At 41.9% G+C, this 16,553-nt stretch overlaps 29 non-coding genes across 29 annotated transcripts; all 29 read right to left on the reverse strand.

The window, feature by feature from the left end:
- Window positions 1-312: 312 nt before the first annotated feature.
- TRNAR-UCU (transfer RNA arginine (anticodon UCU)) lies at window positions 313-398 on the reverse strand. Its single transcript is given in 2 exon segments — window positions 313-348; window positions 362-398. It is a non-coding gene; the product is annotated as a tRNA-Arg (tRNA).
- A 529-nt stretch (window positions 399-927) lies between these two features.
- On the reverse strand, window positions 928-1,013 carry TRNAR-UCU (transfer RNA arginine (anticodon UCU)). Its single transcript is given in 2 exon segments — window positions 928-963; window positions 977-1,013. It is a non-coding gene; the product is annotated as a tRNA-Arg (tRNA).
- Window positions 1,014-1,415: 402 nt separating this feature from the next.
- Window positions 1,416-1,501, reverse strand: TRNAR-UCU (transfer RNA arginine (anticodon UCU)). The gene is given in 2 exon segments: window positions 1,416-1,451; window positions 1,465-1,501. It is a non-coding gene; the product is annotated as a tRNA-Arg (tRNA).
- A 466-nt stretch (window positions 1,502-1,967) lies between these two features.
- On the reverse strand, window positions 1,968-2,053 carry TRNAR-UCU (transfer RNA arginine (anticodon UCU)). Its single transcript is given in 2 exon segments — window positions 1,968-2,003; window positions 2,017-2,053. It is a non-coding gene; the product is annotated as a tRNA-Arg (tRNA).
- Window positions 2,054-2,582: 529 nt separating this feature from the next.
- TRNAR-UCU (transfer RNA arginine (anticodon UCU)) lies at window positions 2,583-2,668 on the reverse strand. Its single transcript is given in 2 exon segments — window positions 2,583-2,618; window positions 2,632-2,668. It is a non-coding gene; the product is annotated as a tRNA-Arg (tRNA).
- A 402-nt stretch (window positions 2,669-3,070) lies between these two features.
- Window positions 3,071-3,156, reverse strand: TRNAR-UCU (transfer RNA arginine (anticodon UCU)). Its single transcript is given in 2 exon segments — window positions 3,071-3,106; window positions 3,120-3,156. It is a non-coding gene; the product is annotated as a tRNA-Arg (tRNA).
- Window positions 3,157-3,622: 466 nt separating this feature from the next.
- TRNAR-UCU (transfer RNA arginine (anticodon UCU)) lies at window positions 3,623-3,708 on the reverse strand. Its single transcript is given in 2 exon segments — window positions 3,623-3,658; window positions 3,672-3,708. It is a non-coding gene; the product is annotated as a tRNA-Arg (tRNA).
- A 529-nt stretch (window positions 3,709-4,237) lies between these two features.
- Window positions 4,238-4,323, reverse strand: TRNAR-UCU (transfer RNA arginine (anticodon UCU)). Its single transcript is given in 2 exon segments — window positions 4,238-4,273; window positions 4,287-4,323. It is a non-coding gene; the product is annotated as a tRNA-Arg (tRNA).
- A 738-nt stretch (window positions 4,324-5,061) lies between these two features.
- Window positions 5,062-5,147, reverse strand: TRNAR-UCU (transfer RNA arginine (anticodon UCU)). Its single transcript is given in 2 exon segments — window positions 5,062-5,097; window positions 5,111-5,147. It is a non-coding gene; the product is annotated as a tRNA-Arg (tRNA).
- Window positions 5,148-5,613: 466 nt separating this feature from the next.
- TRNAR-UCU (transfer RNA arginine (anticodon UCU)) lies at window positions 5,614-5,699 on the reverse strand. Its single transcript is given in 2 exon segments — window positions 5,614-5,649; window positions 5,663-5,699. It is a non-coding gene; the product is annotated as a tRNA-Arg (tRNA).
- Window positions 5,700-6,228: 529 nt separating this feature from the next.
- Window positions 6,229-6,314, reverse strand: TRNAR-UCU (transfer RNA arginine (anticodon UCU)). Its single transcript is given in 2 exon segments — window positions 6,229-6,264; window positions 6,278-6,314. It is a non-coding gene; the product is annotated as a tRNA-Arg (tRNA).
- Window positions 6,315-6,716: 402 nt separating this feature from the next.
- TRNAR-UCU (transfer RNA arginine (anticodon UCU)) lies at window positions 6,717-6,802 on the reverse strand. Its single transcript is given in 2 exon segments — window positions 6,717-6,752; window positions 6,766-6,802. It is a non-coding gene; the product is annotated as a tRNA-Arg (tRNA).
- Window positions 6,803-7,268: 466 nt separating this feature from the next.
- On the reverse strand, window positions 7,269-7,354 carry TRNAR-UCU (transfer RNA arginine (anticodon UCU)). Its single transcript is given in 2 exon segments — window positions 7,269-7,304; window positions 7,318-7,354. It is a non-coding gene; the product is annotated as a tRNA-Arg (tRNA).
- Window positions 7,355-7,883: 529 nt separating this feature from the next.
- TRNAR-UCU (transfer RNA arginine (anticodon UCU)) lies at window positions 7,884-7,969 on the reverse strand. Its single transcript is given in 2 exon segments — window positions 7,884-7,919; window positions 7,933-7,969. It is a non-coding gene; the product is annotated as a tRNA-Arg (tRNA).
- A 402-nt stretch (window positions 7,970-8,371) lies between these two features.
- Window positions 8,372-8,457, reverse strand: TRNAR-UCU (transfer RNA arginine (anticodon UCU)). Its single transcript is given in 2 exon segments — window positions 8,372-8,407; window positions 8,421-8,457. It is a non-coding gene; the product is annotated as a tRNA-Arg (tRNA).
- Window positions 8,458-8,923: 466 nt separating this feature from the next.
- Window positions 8,924-9,009, reverse strand: TRNAR-UCU (transfer RNA arginine (anticodon UCU)). Its single transcript is given in 2 exon segments — window positions 8,924-8,959; window positions 8,973-9,009. It is a non-coding gene; the product is annotated as a tRNA-Arg (tRNA).
- A 529-nt stretch (window positions 9,010-9,538) lies between these two features.
- TRNAR-UCU (transfer RNA arginine (anticodon UCU)) lies at window positions 9,539-9,624 on the reverse strand. Its single transcript is given in 2 exon segments — window positions 9,539-9,574; window positions 9,588-9,624. It is a non-coding gene; the product is annotated as a tRNA-Arg (tRNA).
- A 402-nt stretch (window positions 9,625-10,026) lies between these two features.
- TRNAR-UCU (transfer RNA arginine (anticodon UCU)) lies at window positions 10,027-10,112 on the reverse strand. The gene is given in 2 exon segments: window positions 10,027-10,062; window positions 10,076-10,112. It is a non-coding gene; the product is annotated as a tRNA-Arg (tRNA).
- Window positions 10,113-10,578: 466 nt separating this feature from the next.
- TRNAR-UCU (transfer RNA arginine (anticodon UCU)) lies at window positions 10,579-10,664 on the reverse strand. Its single transcript is given in 2 exon segments — window positions 10,579-10,614; window positions 10,628-10,664. It is a non-coding gene; the product is annotated as a tRNA-Arg (tRNA).
- A 529-nt stretch (window positions 10,665-11,193) lies between these two features.
- On the reverse strand, window positions 11,194-11,279 carry TRNAR-UCU (transfer RNA arginine (anticodon UCU)). The gene is given in 2 exon segments: window positions 11,194-11,229; window positions 11,243-11,279. It is a non-coding gene; the product is annotated as a tRNA-Arg (tRNA).
- A 402-nt stretch (window positions 11,280-11,681) lies between these two features.
- Window positions 11,682-11,767, reverse strand: TRNAR-UCU (transfer RNA arginine (anticodon UCU)). Its single transcript is given in 2 exon segments — window positions 11,682-11,717; window positions 11,731-11,767. It is a non-coding gene; the product is annotated as a tRNA-Arg (tRNA).
- A 466-nt stretch (window positions 11,768-12,233) lies between these two features.
- Window positions 12,234-12,319, reverse strand: TRNAR-UCU (transfer RNA arginine (anticodon UCU)). The gene is given in 2 exon segments: window positions 12,234-12,269; window positions 12,283-12,319. It is a non-coding gene; the product is annotated as a tRNA-Arg (tRNA).
- A 529-nt stretch (window positions 12,320-12,848) lies between these two features.
- TRNAR-UCU (transfer RNA arginine (anticodon UCU)) lies at window positions 12,849-12,934 on the reverse strand. Its single transcript is given in 2 exon segments — window positions 12,849-12,884; window positions 12,898-12,934. It is a non-coding gene; the product is annotated as a tRNA-Arg (tRNA).
- Window positions 12,935-13,336: 402 nt separating this feature from the next.
- On the reverse strand, window positions 13,337-13,422 carry TRNAR-UCU (transfer RNA arginine (anticodon UCU)). The gene is given in 2 exon segments: window positions 13,337-13,372; window positions 13,386-13,422. It is a non-coding gene; the product is annotated as a tRNA-Arg (tRNA).
- A 466-nt stretch (window positions 13,423-13,888) lies between these two features.
- On the reverse strand, window positions 13,889-13,974 carry TRNAR-UCU (transfer RNA arginine (anticodon UCU)). The gene is given in 2 exon segments: window positions 13,889-13,924; window positions 13,938-13,974. It is a non-coding gene; the product is annotated as a tRNA-Arg (tRNA).
- Window positions 13,975-14,503: 529 nt separating this feature from the next.
- TRNAR-UCU (transfer RNA arginine (anticodon UCU)) lies at window positions 14,504-14,589 on the reverse strand. The gene is given in 2 exon segments: window positions 14,504-14,539; window positions 14,553-14,589. It is a non-coding gene; the product is annotated as a tRNA-Arg (tRNA).
- A 402-nt stretch (window positions 14,590-14,991) lies between these two features.
- Window positions 14,992-15,077, reverse strand: TRNAR-UCU (transfer RNA arginine (anticodon UCU)). The gene is given in 2 exon segments: window positions 14,992-15,027; window positions 15,041-15,077. It is a non-coding gene; the product is annotated as a tRNA-Arg (tRNA).
- Window positions 15,078-15,543: 466 nt separating this feature from the next.
- On the reverse strand, window positions 15,544-15,629 carry TRNAR-UCU (transfer RNA arginine (anticodon UCU)). Its single transcript is given in 2 exon segments — window positions 15,544-15,579; window positions 15,593-15,629. It is a non-coding gene; the product is annotated as a tRNA-Arg (tRNA).
- A 529-nt stretch (window positions 15,630-16,158) lies between these two features.
- TRNAR-UCU (transfer RNA arginine (anticodon UCU)) lies at window positions 16,159-16,244 on the reverse strand. Its single transcript is given in 2 exon segments — window positions 16,159-16,194; window positions 16,208-16,244. It is a non-coding gene; the product is annotated as a tRNA-Arg (tRNA).
- Between the last annotated feature and the right edge of the window lie 309 nt (window positions 16,245-16,553).

The raw sequence follows: 16,553 nt of genomic DNA on the forward strand, positions 1-16,553 counted from the left end.
TTAAGAGACACCAAACAGAAGCTGAGCTTTTCATTCTTGGCCTCACTCCATTTTTCTAGACATTGCTGAGGGGCTACCTTCAACCAAGCCTTTTCAACACGGAATTCAAGAAAAGTCACATGTAGAGCCGGCAATTGAGGCTTCTTTTCAATGGGTGATCAATGAATTTAGGTTCCAGGCAGGTTTGCAGCTAAGAACAGTGCTCTACATCCTTAAACACAATGTCGCATAGGTTGACATTGTTCATTTTCAGCTTTCTAAGATTACTTAAGGCAAGATCACAAAATGTATGCTTGCGTGGAATCCAAAAAGCGACTCTGGTGGGACTCAAACCCACAACCTTTGAATCACTACAGTTTTCTAGAAGTCCAATGCGCTATCCATTGCGCCACAGAGCCGTGTGCTGTGTGCAGGTTAGACTTTTTTAGGCATCCCAAACCAATGTAGTGCCAAGTTTTGCTGATGAGAAAAAGGATGTTTTTCTCACCCTACTGTTTCGGTGTTAGGACATTTTTTCTCTTCATGCATGAAAGCCAGAAGGGTGAGCAACAAAGTGCACTTTCTCTTGAAAAAAAAAGATTTGGTTAACATGAGTGGATAGGACCTCCATTCAGCCTGCTGGTAGAGAAGTTTGCATGACTTAGAAATGGGGCTCCTTGCTTGTTGCAAGTCATTCAAGATTTGAACATTGGATTGGCAAACAGCAGGTTTCCTTCCGAGGGCGTGGATTAAAGTGATCAATAAACGTGCATGGATTATCAGGCAAAAGCTGGGCCTTGGTGGTAAGTATTGAACGTTAGATTTAGAAATCACCTGTCTATTTCTCTTTCCTTGTAAGCAGATTTTTCTCATTGGTTCGAGCTGTTGATTTTTCGATTGCTTTTTCCTAACAGTTCTTGAGGCAAAGATTAATTGAAATCCAAAACTCGACTCTGGTGGGACTCGAACCCACAACCTTTGAATCACTACATCCTTCTAGAAGTCCAATGCGCTATCCGTTGCGCCACAGAGCCTTGCACAGCACTGCCTTTCCAGGTTTCTCGGACCAGCTCAGGGAGAAAGGGGCGCTTGATTGGGGAAGTTCGAGAGCCTACAATTCAAAATATCACAAATTGATGAATCCTTATGAGACACCAAACAGAAGCTCAGCTTTTAATTTCTAAATGCTGCTTACAGGCCACCCTCAACCAAGCCTTTTCAACACAGAATTCAAGAAAAGTCACAAGAAGAGCCAGCAATTTAGGGTTTTTTTCAGTGGGTGATCAATGAATTTAGGTTCCAGGGTGGTTTATAGCCAAGAACAGTACTCTAAATCCTTAGCGCAATGTTGCATAAATTGACATTGTTCATTTTCAGCTTTCTAAGAAAACTTGAGTTGAGATCACAAAATGTATGCTTTGGTGGAATCCAAAAAGCGACTCTGGTGGGACTCGAACCCACAACCTTTGCATAACTACAGCTGTCTAGAAGTCCAATGCGCTATCCATTGCGCCACAGAGCCATGTATTTTCAGCTCTTTAGACATTTTTAGGCAGCCAAAACCAAAGTCGTGCCATTTCTTTCTAATGAGAAAAACCATGTGTTTCTAACACTTCATTGCTTCATTGGGGAAGTTCGAGAACCTACAATTCAAAATATCACAAATTGCTCAATCTTTAAGAGACACCAAACAGAAGCTGAGCTTTTCATTCTTGGCCTCACTCCATTTTTCTAGACATTGCTGAGGGGCTACCTTCAACCAAGCCTTTTCAACACGGAATTCAAGAAAAGTCACATGTAGAGCCGGCAATTGAGGCTTCTTTTCAATGGGTGATCAATGAATTTAGGTTCCAGGCAGGTTTGCAGCTAAGAACAGTGCTCTACATCCTTAAACACAATGTCGCATAGGTTGACATTGTTCATTTTCAGCTTTCTAAAATTACTTAAGGCAAGATCACAAAATGTATGCTTGCGTGGAATCCAAAAAGCGACTCTGGTGGGACTCGAACCCACAACCTTTGAATCACTACAGTTTTCTAGAAGTCCAATGCGCTATCCATTGCGCCACAGAGCCGTGTGCTGTGTGCAGGTTAGACTTTTTTAGGCATCCCAAACCAATGTAGTGCCAAGTTTTGCTGATGAGAAAAAGGATGTTTTTCTCACCCTACTGTTTCGGTGTTAGGACATTTTTTCTCTTCATGCATGAAAGCCAGAAGGGTGAGCAACAAAGTGCACTTTCTCTTGAAAAAAAAAGATTTGGTTAACATGAGTGGATAGGACCTCCATTCAGCCTGCTGGTAGAGAAGTTTGCATGACTTAGAAATGGGGCTCCTTGCTTGTTGCAAGTCATTCAAGATTTGAACATTGGATTGGCAAACAGCAGGTTTCCTTCTGAGGGCGTGGATTAAAGTGATCAATAAACGTGCATGGATTATCAGGCAAAAGCTGGGCCTTGGTGGTAAGTATTGAACGTTAGATTTAGAAATCACCTGTCTATTTCTCTTTCCTTGTAAGCAGATTTTTCTCATTGGTTCGAGCTGTTGATTTTTCGATTGCTTTTTCCTAACAGTTCTTGAGGCAAAGATTAATTGAAATCCAAAACTCGACTCTGGTGGGACTCGAACCCACAACCTTTGAATCACTACATCCTTCTAGAAGTCCAATGCGCTATCCGTTGCGCCACAGAGCCTTGCACAGCACCGCCTTTCCAGGTTTCTCGGACCAGCTCAGGGAGAAAGGGGCGCTTGATTGGGGAAGTTCGAGAGCCTACAATTCAAAATATCACAAATTGATGAATCCTTATGAGACACCAAACAGAAGCTCAGCTTTTAATTTCTAAATGCTGCTTACAGGCCACCCTCAACCAAGCCTTTTCAACACAGAATTCAAGAAAAGTCACAAGAAGAGCCAGCAATTTAGGGTTTTTTTCAGTGGGTGATCAATGAATTTAGGTTCCAGGGTGGTTTATAGCCAAGAACAGTACTCTAAATCCTTAGCGCAATGTTGCATAAATTGACATTGTTCATTTTCAGCTTTCTAAGAAAACTTGAGTTGAGATCACAAAATGTATGCTTTGGTGGAATCCAAAAAGCGACTCTGGTGGGACTCGAACCCACAACCTTTGAATAACTACAGCTGTCTAGAAGTCCAATGCGCTATCCATTGCGCCACAGAGCCATGTATTTTCAGCTCTTTAGACATTTTTAGGCAGCCAAAACCAAAGTCGTGCCATTTCTTTCTAATGAGAAAAACCATGTGTTTCTAACACTTCATTGCTTCATTGGGGAAGTTCGAGAACCTACAATTCAAAATATCACAAATTGCTCAATCTTTAAGAGACACCAAACAGAAGCTGAGCTTTTCATTCTTGGCCTCACTCCATTTTTCTAGACATTGCTGAGGGGCTACCTTCAACCAAGCCTTTTCAACACGGAATTCAAGAAAAGTCACATGTAGAGCCGGCAATTGAGGCTTCTTTTCAATGGGTGATCAATGAATTTAGGTTCCAGGCAGGTTTGCAGCTAAGAACAGTGCTCTACATCCTTAAACACAATGTCGCATAGGTTGACATTGTTCATTTTCAGCTTTCTAAGATTACTTAAGGCAAGATCACAAAATGTATGCTTGCGTGGAATCCAAAAAGCGACTCTGGTGGGACTCAAACCCACAACCTTTGAATCACTACAGTTTTCTAGAAGTCCAATGCGCTATCCATTGCGCCACAGAGCCGTGTGCTGTGTGCAGGTTAGACTTTTTTAGGCATCCCAAACCAATGTAGTGCCAAGTTTTGCTGATGAGAAAAAGGATGTTTTTCTCACCCTACTGTTTCGGTGTTAGGACATTTTTTCTCTTCATGCATGAAAGCCAGAAGGGTGAGCAACAAAGTGCACTTTCTCTTGAAAAAAAAAGATTTGGTTAACATGAGTGGATAGGACCTCCATTCAGCCTGCTGGTAGAGAAGTTTGCATGACTTAGAAATGGGGCTCCTTGCTTGTTGCAAGTCATTCAAGATTTGAACATTGGATTGGCAAACAGCAGGTTTCCTTCCGAGGGCGTGGATTAAAGTGATCAATAAACGTGCATGGATTATCAGGCAAAAGCTGGGCCTTGGTGGTAAGTATTGAACGTTAGATTTAGAAATCACCTGTCTATTTCTCTTTCCTTGTAAGCAGATTTTTCTCATTGGTTCGAGCTGTTGATTTTTCGATTGCTTTTTCCTAACAGTTCTTGAGGCAAAGATTAATTGAAATCCAAAACTCGACTCTGGTGGGACTCGAACCCACAACCTTTGAATCACTACATCCTTCTAGAAGTCCAATGCGCTATCCGTTGCGCCACAGAGCCTTGCACAGCACTGCCTTTCCAGGTTTCTCGGACCAGCTCAGGGAGAAAGGGGCGCTTGATTGGGGAAGTTCGAGAGCCTACAATTCAAAATATCACAAATTGATGAATCCTTATGAGACACCAAACAGAAGCTCAGCTTTTAATTTCTAAATGCTGCTTACAGGCCACCCTCAACCAAGCCTTTTCAACACAGAATTCAAGAAAAGTCACAAGAAGAGCCAGCAATTTAGGGTTTTTTTCAGTGGGTGATCAATGAATTTAGGTTCCAGGGTGGTTTATAGCCAAGAACAGTACAGGCGGTCCCCTACTTAAGGACACCCGACTTACAGACAACCCATAGTTACAGACGGACCCCTCTGCCCACTGTGACCTCTGGTGAAGCTCTCTGGATGCTTTAAAATAGTCCCAGACTGCAATAATCAGCTTAAAATTGTCTGCAATGAAGCTTTATCGATAATTCTTGGTCCTATTACAGCAAAAAAATTTGAAACTCCAATTGTCACTGAGGCAAAAAAAAAAAATTGTCGGGAACTACAATGATAAAATATACAGTTTCGACTTACATACAAATTCAACTTAAGAACAAACCTACAGTCCCTATCTTGTATGTAACCCGGGGACTGCCTGTACTCTAAATCCTTAGCGCAATGTTGCATAAATTGACATTGTTCATTTTCAGCTTTCTAAGAAAACTTGAGTTGAGATCACAAAATGTATGCTTTGGTGGAATCCAAAAAGCGACTCTGGTGGGACTCGAACCCACAACCTTTGAATAACTACAGCTGTCTAGATGTCCAATGCGCTATCCATTGCGCCACAGAGCCATGTATTTTCAGCTCTTTAGACATTTTTAGGCAGCCAAAACCAAAGTCGTGCCATTTCTTTCTAATGAGAAAAACCATGTGTTTCTAACACTTCATTGCTTCATTGGGGAAGTTCGAGAACCTACAATTCAAAATATCACAAATTGCTCAATCTTTAAGAGACACCAAACAGAAGCTGAGCTTTTCATTCTTGGCCTCACTCCATTTTTCTAGACATTGCTGAGGGGCTACCTTCAACCAAGCCTTTTCAACACAGAATTCAAGAAAAGTCACATGTAGAGCCGGCAATTGAGGCTTCTTTTCAATGGGTGATCAATGAATTTAGGTTCCAGGCAGGTTTGCAGCTAAGAACAGTGCTCTACATCCTTAAACACAATGTCGCATAGGTTGACATTGTTCATTTTCAGCTTTCTAAAATTACTTAAGGCAAGATCACAAAATGTATGCTTGCGTGGAATCCAAAAAGCGACTCTGGTGGGACTCGAACCCACAACCTTTGAATCACTACAGTTTTCTAGAAGTCCAATGCGCTATCCATTGCGCCACAGAGCCGTGTGCTGTGTGCAGGTTAGACTTTTTTAGGCATCCCAAACCAATGTAGCGCCAAGTTTTGCTGATGAGAAAAAGGATGTTTTTCTCACCCTACTGTTTCGGTGTTAGGACATTTTTTCTCTTCATGCATGAAAGCCAGAAGGGTGAGCAACAAAGTGCACTTTCTCTTGAAAAAAAAAGATTTGGTTAACATGAGTGGATAGGACCTCCATTCAGCCTGCTGGTAGAGAAGTTTGCATGACTTAGAAATGGGGCTCCTTGCTTGTTGCAAGTCATTCAAGATTTGAACATTGGATTGGCAAACAGCAGGTTTCCTTCCGAGGGCGTGGATTAAAGTGATCAATAAACGTGCATGGATTATCAGGGAAAAGCTGGGCCTTGGTGGTAAGTATTGAACGTTAGATTTAGAAATCACCTGTCTATTTCTCTTTCCTTGTAAGCAGATTTTTCTCATTGGTTCGAGCTGTTGATTTTTCGATTGCTTTTTCCTAACAGTTCTTGAGGCAAAGATTAATTGAAATCCAAAACTCGACTCTGGTGGGACTCGAACCCACAACCTTTGAATCACTACATCCTTCTAGAAGTCCAATGCGCTATCCGTTGCGCCACAGAGCCTTGCACAGCACTGGCTTTCCAGGTTTCTCAGACCAGCTCAGGGAGAAAGGGGCGCTTGATTGGGGAAGTTCGAGAGCCTACAATTCAAAATATCACAAATTGATGAATCCTTATGAGACACCAAACAGAAGCTCAGCTTTTAATTTCTAAATGCTGCTTACAGGCCACCCTCAACCAAGCCTTTTCAACACAGAATTCAATAAAAGTCACAAGAAGAGCTAGCAATTTAGGGTTTTTTTCAGTGGGTGATCAATGAATTTAGGTTCCAGGGTGGTTTATAGCCAAGAACAGTACTCTAAATCCTTAGCGCAATGTTGCATAAATTGACATTGTTCATTTTCAGCTTTCTAAGAAAACTTGAGGTGAGATCACAAAATGTATGCTTTGGTGGAATCCAAAAAGCGACTCTGGTGGGACTCGAACCCACAACCTTTGAATAACTACAGCTGTCTAGAAGTCCAATGCGCTATCCATTGCGCCACAGAGCCATGTAATTTCGGCTCTTTAGACATTTTTAGGCAGCCAAAACCAAAGTCGTGCCATTTCTTTCTAATGAGAAAAACCATGTGTTTCTAACACTTCATTGCTTCATTGGGGAAGTTCGAGAACCTACAATTCAAAATATCACAAATTGCTCAATCTTTAAGAGACACCAAACAGAAGCTGAGCTTTTCATTCTTGGCCTCACTCCATTTTTCTAGACATTGCTGAGGGGCTACCTTCAACCAAGCCTTTTCAACACAGAATTCAAGAAAAGTCACATGTAGAGCCGGCAATTGAGGCTTCTTTTCAATGGGTGATCTATGAATTTAGGTTCCAGGCAGGTTTGCAGCTGAAAACAGTGCTCTACATCCTTAAACACAATGTCGCATAGGTTGACATTGTTCATTTTCAGCTTTCTAAGATTACTTAAGGCAAGATCACAAAATGTATGCTTGCGTGGAATCCAAAAAGCGACTCTGGTGGGACTCGAACCCACAACCTTTGAATCACTACAGTTTTCTAGAAGCCCAATGCGCTATCCATTGCGCCACAGAGCCGTGTGCTGTGTGCAGGTTAGACTTTTTTAGGCATTCCAAACCAATGTAGCGCCAAGTTTTGCTGATGAGAAAAAGGATGTTTTTCTCACCCTACTGTTTCGGTGTTAGGACATTTTTTCTCTTCATGCATGAAAGCCAGAAGGGTGAGCAACAAAGTGCACTTTCTCTTGAAAAAAAAAGATTTGGTTAACATGAGTGGATAGGACCTCCATTCAGCCTGCTGGTAGAGAAGTTTGCATGACTTAGAAATGGGGCTCCTTGCTTGTTGCAAGTCATTCAAGATTTGAACATTGGATTGGCAAACAGCAGGTTTCCTTCCGAGGGCGTGGATTAAAGTGATCAATAAACGTGCATGGATTATCAGGGAAAAGCTGGGCCTTGGTGGTAAGTATTGAACGTTAGATTTAGAAATCACCTGTCTATTTCTCTTTCCTTGTAAGCAGATTTTTCTCATTGGTTCGAGCTGTTGATTTTTCGATTGCTTTTTCCTAACAGTTCTTGAGGCAAAGATTAATTGAAATCCAAAACTCGACTCTGGTGGGACTCGAACCCACAACCTTTGAATCACTACATCCTTCTAGAAGTCCAATGCGCTATCCGTTGCGCCACAGAGCCTTGCACAGCACTGCCTTTCCAGGTTTCTCGGACCAGCTCAGGGAGAAAGGGGCGCTTGATTGGGGAAGTTCGAGAGCCTACAATTCAAAATATCACAAATTGATGAATCCTTATGAGACACCAAACAGAAGCTCAGCTTTTAATTTCTAAATGCTGCTTACAGGCTACCCTCAACCAAGCCTTTTCAACACAGAATTCAAGAAAAGTCACAAGAAGAGCCAGCAATTTAGGGTTTTTTTCAGTGGGTGATCAATGAATTTAGGTTCCAGGGTGGTTTATAGCCAAGAACAGTACTCTAAATCCTTAGCGCAATGTTGCATAAATTGACATTGTTCATTTTCAGCTTTCTAAGAAAACTTGAGGTGAAATCACAAAATGTATGCTTTGGTGGAATCCAAAAAGCGACTCTGGTGGGACTCGAACCCACAACCTTTGAATAACTACAGCTGTCTAGAAGTCCAATGCGCTATCCATTGCGCCACAGAGCCATGTAATTTCAGCTCTTTAGACATTTTTAGGCAGCCAAAACCAAAGTCGTGCCATTTCTTTCTAATGAGAAAAACCATGTGTTTCTAACACTTCATTGCTTCATTGGGGAAGTTCGAGAACCTACAATTCAAAATATCACAAATTGATCAATCTTTAATAGACACCAAACAGAAGCTGAGCTTTTCATTCTTGGCCTCACTCCATTTTTCTAGACATTGCTGAGGGGCTACCTTCAACCAAGCCTTTTCAACACAGAATTCAAGAAAAGTCACATGTAGAGCCGGCAATTGAGGCTTCTTTTCAATGGGTGATCTATGAATTTAGGTTCCAGGCAGGTTTGCAGCTGAAAACAGTGCTCTACATCCTTAAACACAATGTCGCATAGGTTGACATTGTTCATTTTCAGCTTTCTAAGATTACTTAAGGCAAGATCACAAAATGTATGCTTGCGTGGAATCCAAAAAGCGACTCTGGTGGGACTCGAACCCACAACCTTTGAATCACTACAGTTTTCTAGAAGCCCAATGCGCTATCCATTGCGCCACAGAGCCGTGTGCTGTGTGCAGGTTAGACTTTTTTAGGCATCCCAAACCAATGTAGCGCCAAGTTTTGCTGATGAGAAAAAGGATGTTTTTCTCACCCTACTGTTTCGGTGTTAGGACATTTTTTCTCTTCATGCATGAAAGCCAGAAGGGTGAGCAGCAAAGTGCACTTTCTCTTGAAAAAAAAAGATTTGGTTAACATGAGTGGATAGGACCTCCATTCAGCCTGCTGGTAGAGAAGTTTGCATGACTTAGAAATGGGGCTCCTTGCTTGTTGCAAGTCATTCAAGATTTGAACATTGGATTGGCAAACAGCAGGTTTCCTTCCGAGGGCGTGGATTAAAGTGATCAATAAACGTGCATGGATTATCAGGGAAAAGCTGGGCCTTGGTGGTAAGTATTGAACGTTAGATTTAGAAATCACCTGTCTATTTCTCTTTCCTTGTAAGCAGATTTTTCTCATTGGTTCGAGCTGTTGATTTTTCGATTGCTTTTTCCTAACAGTTCTTGAGGCAAAGATTAATTGAAATCCAAAACTCGACTCTGGTGGGACTCGAACCCACAACCTTTGAATCACTACATCCTTCTAGAAGTCCAATGCGCTATCCGTTGCGCCACAGAGCCTTGCACAGCACTGCCTTTCCAGGTTTCTCGGACCAGCTCAGGGAGAAAGGGGCGCTTGATTGGGGAAGTTCGAGAGCCTACAATTCAAAATATCACAAATTGATGAATCCTTATGAGACACCAAACAGAAGCTCAGCTTTTAATTTCTAAATGCTGCTTACAGGCTACCCTCAACCAAGCCTTTTCAACACAGAATTCAAGAAAAGTCACAAGAAGAGCCAGCAATTTAGGGTTTTTTTCAGTGGGTGATCAATGAATTTAGGTTCCAGGGTGGTTTATAGCCAAGAACAGTACTCTAAATCCTTAGCGCAATGTTGCATAAATTGACATTGTTCATTTTCAGCTTTCTAAGAAAACTTGAGGTGAAATCACAAAATGTATGCTTTGGTGGAATCCAAAAAGCGACTCTGGTGGGACTCGAACCCACAACCTTTGAATAACTACAGCTGTCTAGAAGTCCAATGCGCTATCCATTGCGCCACAGAGCCATGTAATTGCAGCTCTTTAGACATTTTTAGGCAGCCAAAACCAAAGTCGTGCCATTTCTTTCTAATGAGAAAAACCATGTGTTTCTAACACTTCATTGCTTCATTGGGGAAGTTCGAGAACCTACAATTCAAAATATCACAAATTGATCAATCTTTAAGAGACACCAAACAGAAGCTGAGCTTTTCATTCTTGGCCTCACTCCATTTTTCTAGACATTGCTGAGGGGCTACCTTCAACCAAGCCTTTTCAACACGGAATTCAAGAAAAGTCACATGTAGAGCCGGCAATTGAGGCTTCTTTTCAATGGGTGATCAATGAATTTAGGTTCCAGGCAGGTTTGCAGCTAAGAACAGTGCTCTACATCCTTAAACACAATGTCGCATAGGTTGACATTGTTCATTTTCAGCTTTCTAAGATTACTTAAGGCAAGATCACAAAATGTATGCTTGCGTGGAATCCAAAAAGCGACTCTGGTGGGACTCGAACCCACAACCTTTGAATCACTACAGTTTTCTAGAAGTCCAATGCGCTATCCATTGCGCCACAGAGCCGTGTGCTGTGTGCAGGTTAGACTTTTTTAGGCATCCCAAACCAATGTAGCGCCAAGTTTTGCTGATGAGAAAAAGGATGTTTTTCTCACCCTACTGTTTCGGTGTTAGGACATTTTTTCTCTTCATGCATGAAAGCCAGAAGGGTGAGCAACAAAGTGCACTTTCTCTTGAAAAAAAAAGATTTGGTTAACATGAGTGGATAGGACCTCCATTCAGCCTGCTGGTAGAGAAGTTTGCATGACTTAGAAATGGGGCTCCTTGCTTGTTGCAAGTCATTCAAGATTTGAACATTGGATTGGCAAACAGCAGGTTTCCTTCCGAGGGCGTGGATTAAAGTGATCAATAAACGTGCATGGATTATCAGGGAAAAGCTGGGCCTTGGTGGTAAGTATTGAACGTTAGATTTAGAAATCACCTGTCTATTTCTCTTTCCTTGTAAGCAGATTTTTCTCATTGGTTCGAGCTGTTGATTTTTCGATTGCTTTTTCCTAACAGTTCTTGAGGCAAAGATTAATTGAAATCCAAAACTCGACTCTGGTGGGACTCGAACCCACAACCTTTGAATCACTACATCCTTCTAGAAGTCCAATGCGCTATCCGTTGCGCCACAGAGCCTTGCACAGCACTGCCTTTCCAGGTTTCTCGGACCAGCTCAGGGAGAAAGGGGCGCTTGATTGGGGAAGTTCGAGAGCCTACAATTCAAAATATCACAAATTGATGAATCCTTATGAGACACCAAACAGAAGCTCAGCTTTTAATTTCTAAATGCTGCTTACAGGCTACCCTCAACCAAGCCTTTTCAACACAGAATTCAAGAAAAGTCACAAGAAGAGCCAGCAATTTAGGGTTTTTTTCAGTGGGTGATCAATGAATTTAGGTTCCAGGGTGGTTTATAGCCAAGAACAGTACTCTAAATCCTTAGCGCAATGTTGCATAAATTGACATTGTTCATTTTCAGCTTTCTAAGAAAACTTGAGGTGAAATCACAAAATGTATGCTTTGGTGGAATCCAAAAAGTGACTCTGGTGGGACTCGAACCCACAACCTTTGAATAATTACAGCTGTCTAGAAGTCCAATGCGCTATCCATTGCGCCACAGAGCCATGTAATTTCGGCTCTTTAGACATTTTTAGGCAGCCAAAACCAAAGTCGTGCCATTTCTTTCTAATGAGAAAAACCATGTGTTTCTAACACTTCATTGCTTCATTGGGGAAGTTCGAGAACCTACAATTCAAAATATCACAAATTGATCAATCTTTAAGAGACACCAAACAGAAGCTGAGCTTTTCATTCTTGGCCTCACTCCATTTTTCTAGACATTGCTGAGGGGCTACCTTCAACCAAGCCTTTTCAACACGGAATTCAAGAAAAGTCACATGTAGAGCCGGCAATTGAGGCTTCTTTTCAATGGGTGATCAATGAATTTAGGTTCCAGGCAGGTTTGCAGCTAAGAACAGTGCTCTACATCCTTAAACACAATGTCGCATAGGTTGACATTGTTCATTTTCAGCTTTCTAAGATTACTTAAGGCAAGATCACAAAATGTATGCTTGCGTGGAATCCAAAAAGCGACTCTGGTGGGACTCGAACCCACAACCTTTGAATCACTACAGTTTTCTAGAAGTCCAATGCGCTATCCATTGCGCCACAGAGCCGTGTGCTGTGTGCAGGTTAGACTTTTTTAGGCATCCCAAACCAATGTAGCGCCAAGTTTTGCTGATGAGAAAAAGGATGTTTTTCTCACCCTACTGTTTCGGTGTTAGGACATTTTTTCTCTTCATGCATGAAAGCCAGAAGGGTGAGCAACAAAGTGCACTTTCTCTTGAAAAAAAAAGATTTGGTTAACATGAGTGGATAGGACCTCCATTCAGCCTGCTGGTAGAGAAGTTTGCATGACTTAGAAATGGGGCTCCTTGCTTGTTGCAAGTCATTCAAGATTTGAACATTGGATTGGCAAACAGCAGGTTTCCTTCCGAGGGCGTGGATTAAAGTGATCAATAAACGTGCATGGATTATCAGGGAAAAGCTGGGCCTTGGTGGTAAGTATTGAACGTTAGATTTAGAAATCACCTGTCTATTTCTCTTTCCTTGTAAGCAGATTTTTCTCATTGGTTCGAGCTGTTGATTTTTCGATTGCTTTTTCCTAACAGTTCTTGAGGCAAAGATTAATTGAAATCCAAAACTCGACTCTGGTGGGACTCGAACCCACAACCTTTGAATCACTACATCCTTCTAGAAGTCCAATGCGCTATCCGTTGCGCCACAGAGCCTTGCACAGCACTGCCTTTCCAGGTTTCTCGGACCAGCTCAGGGAGAAAGGGGCGCTTGATTGGGGAAGTTCGAGAGCCTACAATTCAAAATATCACAAATTGATGAATCCTTATGAGACACCAAACAGAAGCTCAGCTTTTAATTTTTAAATGCTGCTTACAGGCCACCCTCAACCAAGCCTTTTCAACACAGAATTCAAGAAAAGTCACAAGAAGAGCCAGCAATTTAGGGTTTTTTTCAGTGGGTGATCAATGAATTTAGGTTCCAGGGTGGTTTATAGCCAAGAACAGTACTCTAAATCGTTAGCGCAATGTTGCATAAATTGACATTGTTCATTTTCAGCTTTCTAAGAAAACTTGAGGTGAGATCACAAAATGTATGCTTTGGTGGAATCCAAAAAGCGACTCTGGTGGGACTCGAACCCACAACCTTTGAATAACTACAGCTGTCTAGAAGTCCAATGCGCTATCCATTGCGCCACAGAGCCATGTAATTGCAGCCCTTTAGACATTTTTAGGCAGCCAAAACCAAAGTCGTGCCATTTCTTTCTAATGAGAAAAACCATGTGTTTCTAACACTTCATTGCTTCATTGGGGAAGTTCGAGAGCCTACAATTCAAAATATCACAAATTGATCAATCTTTAAGAGACACCAAACAGAAGCTGAGCTTTTCATTCTTGGCCTCACTCCATTTTTCTAGACATTGCTGAGGGGCTACCTTCAACCAAGCCTTTTCAACACGGAATTCAAGAAAAGTCACATGTAGAGCCGGCAATTGAGGCTTCTTTTCAATGGGTGATCAATGAATTTAGGTTCCAGGCAGGTTTGCAGCTAAGAACAGTGCTCTACATCCTTAAACACAATGTCGCATAGGTTGACATTGTTCATTTTCAGCTTTCTAAGATTACTTAAGGCAAGATCACAAAATGTATGCTTGCGTGGAATCCAAAAAGCGACTCTGGTGGGACTCGAACCCACAACCTTTGAATCACTACAGTTTTCTAGAAGTCCAATGCGCTATCCATTGCACCACAGAGCCGTGTGCTGTGTGCAGGTTAGACTTTTTTAGGCATCCCAAACCAATGTAGCGCCAAGTTTTGCTGATGAGAAAAAGGATGTTTTTCTCACCCTACTGTTTCGGTGTTAGGACATTTTTTCTCTTCATGCATGAAAGCCAGAAGGGTGAGCAACAAAGTGCACTTTCTCTTGAAAAAAAAAGATTTGGTTAACATGAGTGGATAGGACCTCCATTCAGCCTGCTGGTAGAGAAGTTTGCATGACTTAGAAATGGGGCTCCTTGCTTGTTGCAAGTCATTCAAGATTTGAACATTGGATTGGCAAACAGCAGGTTTCCTTCCGAGGGCGTGGATTAAAGTGATCAATAAACGTGCATGGATTATCAGGGAAAAGCTGGGCCTTGGTGGTAAGTATTGAACGTTAGATTTAGAAATCACCTGTCTATTTCTCTTTCCTTGTAAGCAGATTTTTCTCATTGGTTCGAGCTGTTGATTTTTCGATTGCTTTTTCCTAACAGTTCTTGAGGCAAAGATTAATTGAAATCCAAAACTCGACTCTGGTGGGACTCGAACCCACAACCTTTGAATCACTACATCCTTCTAGAAGTCCAATGCGCTATCCGTTGCGCCACAGAGCCTTGCACAGCACTGCCTTTCCAGGTTTCTCGGACCAGCTCAGGGAGAAAGGGGCGCTTGATTGGGGAAGTTCGAGAGCCTACAATTCAAAATATCACAAATTGATGAATCCTTATGAGACACCAAACAGAAGCTCAGCTTTTAATTTTTAAATGCTGCTTACAGGCCACCCTCAACCAAGCCTTTTCAACACAGAATTCAAGAAAAGTCACAAGAAGAGCCAGCAATTTAGGGTTTTTTTCAGTGGGTGATCAATGAATTTAGGTTCCAGGGTGGTTTATAGCCAAGAACAGTACTCTAAATCCTTAGCGCAATGTTGCATAAATTGACATTGTTCATTTTCAGCTTTCTAAGAAAACTTGAGGTGAGATCACAAAATGTATGCTTTGGTGGAATCCAAAAAGCGACTCTGGTGGGACTCGAACCCACAACCTTTGAATAACTACAGCTGTCTAGAAGTCCAATGCGCTATCCATTGCGCCACAGAGCCATGTAATTGCAGCCCTTTAGACATTTTTAGGCAGCCAAAACCAAAGTCGTGCCATTTCTTTCTAATGAGAAAAACCATGTGTTTCTAACACTTCATTGCTTCATTGGGGAAGTTCGAGAGCCTACAATTCAAAATATCACAAATTGCTCAATCTTTAAGAGACACCAAACAGAAGCTGAGCTTTTCATTCTTGGCCTCACTCCATTTTTCTAGACATTGCTGAGGGGCTACCTTCAACCAAGCCTTTTCAACACGGAATTCAAGAAAAGTCACATGTAGAGCCGGCAATTGAGGCTTCTTTTCAATGGGTGATCAATGAATTTAGGTTCCAGGCAGGTTTGCAGCTAAGAACAGTGCTCTACATCCTTAAACACAATGTCGCATAGGTTGACATTGTTCATTTTCAGCTTTCTAAGATTACTTAAGGCAAGATCACAAAATGTATGCTTGCGTGGAATCCAAAAAGCGACTCTGGTGGGACTCGAACCCACAACCTTTGAATCACTACAGTTTTCTAGAAGTCCAATGCGCTATCCATTGCACCACAGAGCCGTGTGCTGTGTGCAGGTTAGACTTTTTTAGGCATCCCAAACCAATGTAGCGCCAAGTTTTGCTGATGAGAAAAAGGATGTTTTTCTCACCCTACTGTTTCGGTGTTAGGACATTTTTTCTCTTCATGCATGAAAGCCAGAAGGGTGAGCAACAAAGTGCACTTTCTCTTGAAAAAAAAAGATTTGGTTAACATGAGTGGATAGGACCTCCATTCAGCCTGCTGGTAGAGAAGTTTGCATGACTTAGAAATGGGGCTCCTTGCTTGTTGCAAGTCATTCAAGATTTGAACATTGGATTGGCAAACAGCAGGTTTCCTTCCGAGGGCGTGGATTAAAGTGATCAATAAACGTGCATGGATTATCAGGGAAAAGCTGGGCCTTGGTGGTAAGTATTGAACGTTAGATTTAGAAATCACCTGTCTATTTCTCTTTCCTTGTAAGCAGATTTTTCTCATTGGTTCGAGCTGTTGATTTTTCGATTGCTTTTTCCTAACAGTTCTTGAGGCAAAGATTAATTGAAATCCAAAACTCGACTCTGGTGGGACTCGAACCCACAACCTTTGAATCACTACATCCTTCTAGAAGTCCAATGCGCTATCCGTTGCGCCACAGAGCCTTGCACAGCACTGCCTTTCCAGGTTTCTCGGACCAGCTCAGGGAGAAAGGGGCGCTTGATTGGGGAAGTTCGAGAGCCTACAATTCAAAATATCACAAATTGATGAATCCTTATGAGACACCAAACAGAAGCTCAGCTTTTAATTTTTAAATGCTGCTTACAGGCCACCCTCAACCAAGCCTTTTCAACACAGAATTCAAGAAAAGTCACAAGAAGAGCCAGCAATTTAGGGTTTTTTTCAGTGGGTGATCAATGAATTTAGGTTCCAGGGTGGTTTATAGCCAAGAACAGTACTCTAAATCCTTAGCG

Source organism: Engystomops pustulosus, chromosome 3 (assembly GCF_040894005.1).
Source record: "Engystomops pustulosus chromosome 3, aEngPut4.maternal, whole genome shotgun sequence".
Lineage (NCBI taxonomy): Eukaryota > Metazoa > Chordata > Amphibia > Anura > Leptodactylidae > Engystomops > Engystomops pustulosus.